The sequence below is a fragment of the Hemiscyllium ocellatum genome, chromosome 10 (genome assembly GCF_020745735.1).
Source record: "Hemiscyllium ocellatum isolate sHemOce1 chromosome 10, sHemOce1.pat.X.cur, whole genome shotgun sequence".
Taxonomy (NCBI): Eukaryota; Metazoa; Chordata; class Chondrichthyes; order Orectolobiformes; family Hemiscylliidae; genus Hemiscyllium; species Hemiscyllium ocellatum.
The window spans coordinates 8,729,207-8,736,488 of NC_083410.1; the positions used below are offsets into that span (position 1 = coordinate 8,729,207).

General features: G+C 47.3%; 1 pseudogene; it reads right to left on the reverse strand.

Moving 5' to 3' along the window:
- Nucleotides 1–5,061: 5,061 nt before the first annotated feature.
- LOC132819275 (borealin-like) lies at nucleotides 5,062–5,929 on the reverse strand (annotated as a pseudogene).
- Nucleotides 5,930–7,282: the final 1,353 nt, after the last annotated feature.

Below are 7,282 nucleotides of genomic sequence, written 5' to 3' on the forward strand. Positions count from 1 at the left end.
GTTGCTAAACAACAATCCAGTTACATAAAGTGCATGCAAGCCCCTGTCCCTCCCACCTTCCACCTACTCTAAGGCAGCCTACCCCTACACCTTCTGGCTCAGTCCACACCATGCCTCTTCTAGTTCTCAGTCAGCCCTGACACACCTTTTGACCACCTCTAGGACAGCCCACCCCGGTACCTGCCCGAGGTGACAGCGGTCAGGATGGCCTACCCACTTTCCGGCTCTGTCTGCCCCTCTGTACCATTGGGCTCTCGCCCACCTCACTGCATCTCCGGCCAGTGGGCTATCCTGGCACACCTTCTGGCCACCTCTAGGGCAGCCTGTCCCCTTCCCTAGGATGGCAGCGTGCAGGGTAGGCCACAGGCTTCCCGATCTCAGCTTACCCCTATGCACCTTTGGTGCTCAGCTGCTCCGACACCTTTTGACCACCTCGGTTACCCCCACCATCTGTCTCTCGGGGCAACTGGCATCAGGGTGGCCTACCCACCATCCGGCTTTCAGGACAATCTACCAAACTTCCGGTTCACAGGATGGCCTACCCACTTTTGGGTCTCTGGGTGACAGCCTTCAGGATGACAGCCTTCAGGATGACCCATGACCCTCCCAACAAGGTCTGCCGGACCCAGGGACACAAGACAGTGCAGGTGATAGACCCAGGAAACACCACAATACAGTTAATTACCAAAAATAAAAGTCCTTTTTTTGAGATTAAGTAATCTAATCTACAGTGTGGAAACAGGCCCTTTGGCCCAACAAGTCCACACCGACCCGCCGAAGCACAACCCACCCATTCCCCTACATTTACCCCTTTTTTAAACACTTAATTAATTCACCTTTTTTAATTCACCTGACCTGCACATCTTTGTGACTGTGGGAGGAAACCGGAGCACCCAGAGGAAACCCACGCAGACACGGGGAGAACGTGCAAACTCCACACAGTCAGTCACCTGAGGCGGGAATTGAACCCGGGTCTCTGGCGCTGTGAGGCAGCAGTGCTAACCACTGCGCCACCGTGCCGCCCACTTTCTGGTACACAGTCCAAATCTATACAGTCTTCAAAATAGAATCCATTTCCAGGAAGAGTCCACTCCAGTATACAATGCGCATTGTCAGAATGAGAGTCCACTCCAAACTACAGAGTCCGTTGCTAAAAACTGAGTCCACAATCAAGGGCAGAGTCCACTCCTGGAGGCAGCAAATGCACACCCCACAGCACACAGGTGTAGAGTCTCCATGGAGGCCTGCCCCAGCCTTGGAAAACCAGGCCCACTCAGAGGAACAGTACATTGTACAGGTGCAGTTAACTCAGGGGTTTGCTCCACTCCCAAAGGAAAAAAAGGTGTTCTCCCAAACTCCAGGATACAGCAACTGCTCACCTCCCAGCACACGTACATGTGTTCAATCTTCAGGAGGCCCAGTCCCAGGGCTAGGCCATCCCCCAGGAACAGCTCCTCTGGTAAAATGCATGTCCTCCACAAGGGCTCAGTCCAAAACACCAAAAACATTGAAGACACATTAAAAAAAAGGAAACTAAAGTCCAAGGGCTAAGCCCTACCACAAAATTAACATTTATTAAATATTGAGAAAAAGGACAAAGAAAAGAGTAACACAGGCTGTAACCAGCCAGTGAAACAACACTCCCCTAATGAGAACTGAGTTACACCTGAAACATATTATGTGCAACAGGAGTTTAACAAATCAGTCCTCACTAAAAGGAATGTCAGTCAACAAACTGGCTAAATAATTCAGCCAGCTCAGGAATCAGGTATTCCCCCCTCCCAAAAAACAGAAAGCAGAAACCAACAGTAACATACTGACTGTAACAGAGTCAGTCCCCTAAACTGAGAAGACCTCCGAATTGTTTGTGTTTTTTGTATTAAACAATTACAAAACAGTTTACAAAAAGCAGTTAATATTTACAGCTGTATACAACAGCAATTTTACAAGGGAGAGGAGCAAAGCCAGGCCCCAAACCCCACCGTTCAACCAGTTTACAAGGAGATGACAAACCTCACATCCCAGCTCCACATATAAAAGACAGTGACAATGACATTTGTACAGGAGACAATACTGTTACATACAAGAGTGCAGACAATACAGACCCAGCAAGCCCCTGTCCCTCCCATCTTTTGACCACTAACGCAGCCTGCCCCTACACAACTTCTGGCTCTCTGTCCACCCCATGCTTCTTCCAGTTCAGTCTGCCCGGACATCTTTCAACCACCTCTAGGACAGCCTGTCCCGATTACCCCTTCTCAGGACGAGAGTGCTTAGAACAGCCTACCCACCATCTGGCTCTCAGGACGACTGGCATCAGAGTGGCCTACCCACCCTCCAGCTCTCAGGGTGACAGCCTTCAGGACAATCCATGAGCCTGCCAGCTCACAGTAAGACATACCAGACCCAGGGACACAAGACAGTGCAGGTGATAACACCAACATGTAGTTAATTGCCAAAAAAAAGTCCTTTCTGATACAGAGTCCAGATATAAAGTCTTCAAAACTATAGAGTCCATTCTCAGGAACACAGTCCACTCCAGTTTACAGTATGCATCGTCAGAAATGGAGTCCACTCCAAATTGCAGAGTCCACTCCCAAAGGCAGCAGATGCACAGCACAGGTGTTCAGCCTCCATGGAGTCCTCACCCAGCCTTGGAAAACCAGGCCCACTCGCAGGAACATTATACAGGTGCAGTGAACTCACAGGGGTTTGGTCCACTCCCAAAGGAAAGGTCTTCTCCCAGACTCCAGGATACAGCAACTGCTCACCTCCCAGCACACGTACAGGTGTTCAATCTTCAGGAGGCCGAGCCCTGGGACTGGGCCTCTCCTACAGGAACAGCTCCTCTGGTAAAATGCATGTCTTCCATAAGAGTTCAATCCAAACACCAAAAAAGTGAAGACACACAGAAAAACAAAGGAAACTAGAGTCCAAGGACTAAGCCCTACCACAAAATTAAGCATCATCCTTTTTGAAAAGAGTAACACAGGCTGTAACCAGCCAGTCAAACAACAACTCCCTAATGAGAACTGAGTTACACCTGAAACACATTCTGTGCATCAGGAGTTTAACAAATCAGTCCTCACTAAAAGGAATGTCAGTTAACAAACTGGCTAAATAATTCAGCCAGTTCAGAAATCAGGTTTTCCCCCCCTCCCAAAAAGAGAGCAGAAACTAACTATAACAGTAACAAACTGACTGGAGTACCAGCCAGCACAGAGTCAGTCCCATAAACTGAGAAGAACTCCAAATCTCCTGTTTTTTTTCCTGTTTATAATATTTTACTAAACAAATTACAAAAAAAAGGTACCATTTACAGCTGTATTCAACAGCAATTTTACAAGGGAGAGAAGCAGCAAAGCTAGGCCCCAAACCCTACCGTTCAAACAGTTTACAGGGAAATTAGGACAAACCTCAAATCCCAGTTTCAAATATAAAAAGACAACAATGACTTTTATACATAAGACAATCCAGTTATATTAAAAAAAATGCTTACAATACAGACCCAACAAGCCCCCGTCCCTCCCATCTTCCAGCCACTCTAAGGCAGCCCGCCTCTATGTACCTTCCGGCTCTCGGTCCACACCGTGCCCCTTCCAGTTCTCGGTTCGCCCAGACACAACTTTCGACCACCTCCAGGACAGCCCACCCGGTACCCACCCAGGGTGACAACAGTCAGGACGGCCTACCCAGCTTCACGAACCACCAGCAGCACCTTTTGACCACCTCTGGGGCAGCCCACCCCTGCACCAGCCTGGGGTAACAGCGCTGAGGACAGCTACCTGCCTTCTGGCTCTCGGTCTGCCCCTATGTACCATTGGGCTCTTACCCACCCCGATGTGCCATCCAGCCAGTGGGCTATCCTGGCACACCTTCCAGCCACCTCTAGGACAGCCTGTCCCCTTCCCTGGGACGACAGCATGCAGGGTAGGCCACAAGCCTTCCGGAACTCAGCCCACCCCTACTCACCTTCTGGCTCTCGGCTGCTCTGACACCTTTTGACCACCTAGGACAGCCCGTCCCAATGACCCCTTCTCGGGATGACAGCACTCAGAACGGCCTACCCACCATCTAGCTCTCGGGGCGACTGGCATCAGGGTGGCCTACCCACCCTCAGGTTCACAGGATGGCCTACCCACCCTCCGGCTCTCAGGTGACAGCTTTCAGGACGACCCATGAGCCTCCCAGTACACAGCAAGACCTGCCAGATCCAGTGACATGCAAGACAGTGTGGGTGATCGACTCAGGAAACACCACAGTACAATTACTTACCAAAAAAAAAGTCCTTTCTGGTACACAGTCCAAATCTATACAGTCTTCAAAATATGGGATCCATTTCCAGGAAGAGTCCACTCCAGTATGTGATGTACGTTGTCGGAAACAGAGTCCGCTCCAAACTGCGGAGTCCGTTATTAAAAACAGAGTCCACAACCCAGTGCAGAGTCCACTCCTGGAGGCAGCAAATGCACACCCCACAGCACACAGGTGTTCAGTCTCGATGGAGTCCTGGTCCAGCCTTGGAGAGCCAGGCCCACTCACAGGAACACAGTACATAGTACAGGTGTACTCCTGAAGGAAAGGTCTTCACCCAAACTCCAAGATACAGCAACTACTCACCTCCCAGCACACAATGAAGGGCTTATGCTCAAAACGTCAAATTCTCTATTCCTGAGATGCTGCCTGGCCTGCTGTGCTTTAACCAGCAACACATTTGCAGCTCCCCTAATGAGAACTGAGTTACACCTGAAACACATTATGTGCATCAGGAGTTTAACAATCAGTCCTCACTAAAAGGAATGCCAGTTAACAACTGGCTAAATAATTCAGCCAGTTCAGGAATCAGGTTTTCCCTCTTCAGAAAAAGGGAAGCAGAAACCAACAGTAACATACTGACTGTAACACCAGCCAGCACAGAGTCAGTCCCCTAAACTGAGAAAACCTCTGAATCTCCTGTTCTTTTTTTTCTGATTATAAAAAGTATTTATTAACAAAATACAGTTTTAACAACAACAAAAAAGAGCTTTTAATCACTATCCCGGTACAACATAAATGATGTGTTTAAAACCAGCATGGAAGGCTGGCATCTGAGCTTTCATCTTCGTGTCTTTAACATTTCATTGAGCTGATGAGAGAGTTGCTCAAAACTTTTAAATGTCTTGTCATCTAGTTGACTAAAATCTGTATTATTTATTTTGCTGGCCAGAAGTTGGATATTCTGTCCATCCTGAGTGGGGATGCTGATGGTCATTTCTTTGGGTTCAGAGAGTGGGCTTCCTGAAAAGTTATATACATGCTCCCCCACTTTTCAAAAGTGCATTTTCGTCTTTGGTAATCTTGAATCAAATTTAGGTGTTATCAGTGGCGTGGGTCCCCAGATATCACCGTTACTTGTAGAACGTAGGCCCTTGGTTCAGCTGTTCCTTTTAGTCCGAGTACCAGTGGCGCATGCTGATGCAGGTCTACTTTTAGCTGACAGGGTTACAGTTTTTTTTACCCTTTCGGAACATTTTGTTAGAAGGAGCAAGATTTACATATTCACTTGCAGCTCCATCACCATTATTCCTTGCTTTGATTTTACGGTTTCTTAGTAAACTTTAGCAGTGCAGCATCTTTCAAGATTTCAGATTCTATGGCTTCAACTTCCAAGCAGGCCGCATCAAGTCTCTTCTTTGCCCAGCCACCCATGGCAAGGTAGTCAAGAAAATCCATCTGTCAAACAGCCACTGGGAGTTTCATACTCGCACGGCTGTAAAAGCATCTACTGTGATGAGAAGATTATTCATTGCTTTTTCCATCTCTCTCTTTCGGCGTTCAACTTCAATGTCAAATTCCTTCAGGAAGGCTTGAAGCTTTTCATATTTCTTTAATTCCAGGGCATTCTTTTTGCGACCCGTTGTTTTCCGTTTTGCAGACATTGTTTCCCTGAGACCCGTAACTCTCACGGTCAGTCTCGATCTCAGTATCTATCTGTGGCTCCGGCTCAGCGCCAGCGCCCTCACTGAATCTCCTGTTCTTTTTTTTAATATATGTTGTCCTTTTTTTTTCTTTAATTAACCCCCACACTACCGCCTAACTGCGGTAGTGCTTATTTTTTTCCCCCAGCACCCATGGTGTGTGTGTGTGTGCAGGTGTGAGACACAGTGAGAGACACAAAGTGCACGAATCTTTATTCAATTTCCACCCCCAGGAAGATAGGAAAACACCCGGATGGCCAGTGACAAACGAATCTCCTGTTCTTTTTTTTTCTTTTTTTCTTCTTCTAGTGAAGGGGAGGGCAGGGACACCTCCTGTTTACATTTTTTTAATTTGTTTTTTTAACCCCCACACTACCGCCTAACTGCAGTAGTGCTTATTTTTTCCCCAGCACCCATGGTGTGTGTGTGTGTGCAGGTGTGAGACACAGTGAGAGACACAAGGTGTACAAATCTTTATTCAATTTCCACCACCAGGAAAATAGGAAAACACCCGAGTGGCCTGTGACAAACGAATCTCCTGTTCTTTTTTTTTTGTTTTTTTTTTCTTTTCTTTTTTTTTTAACCCCCACACTACCGCCTAACTGCGGTAGTGCTTATTATTTTTAACCCCAGCACCCATGGTGTGTGCGCGCAGGTGTGAGACACAGTGAGAGACACAAGGTGTACAAATCTTTATTCAATTTCCACCACCAGGAAAAGTAGGAAAACACCCGAGTGGCCTGTGACAAACGAATCTCCTGTTCTTTTTTTTTTTTTATTTTTTTTTTTTTTTCACCCATGTTGTGTGTGTGCAGGTGTGAGACACAGTAGGAGACACAAGGTGTACGAATCTTTATTCAATTTCCACCACCAGGAAGAAAGGAAAACACCCAAATGGCCAGTGACAAGCAGTGCCCTTCACATCAAAGGGCAATGTTGTGTGATCAAACAGTGAAGGGGAAGGCAGGGAAATGACCTGTTTCTATTTTCTTTTCTTTTCTTTTTTAAACCCCCACACTACCGCCTAACTGCAGTAGTGCTTATTATTTTTAACCCCAGCACCCATGGTGTGTGTGTGCAGCTGTGAGACACAGTGGGAGACATAAAGTGCACAAATCTTTATTTAATTTCCACCACCAGGAAAAGTAGGAAAACACCCGAGTGGCCTGTGACAAACGAATCTCCTGTTCTTATCTGTCAGTCAGGGCTCCCTGATTGGACCAGATTAACAGGCCCAATCAGGGAACTCATGAGGTCCACCTGGCTGACCTCATTGCCATCACTACAGTCTTCAGTCTGAGAAATACCCATCCATACCTACCCTC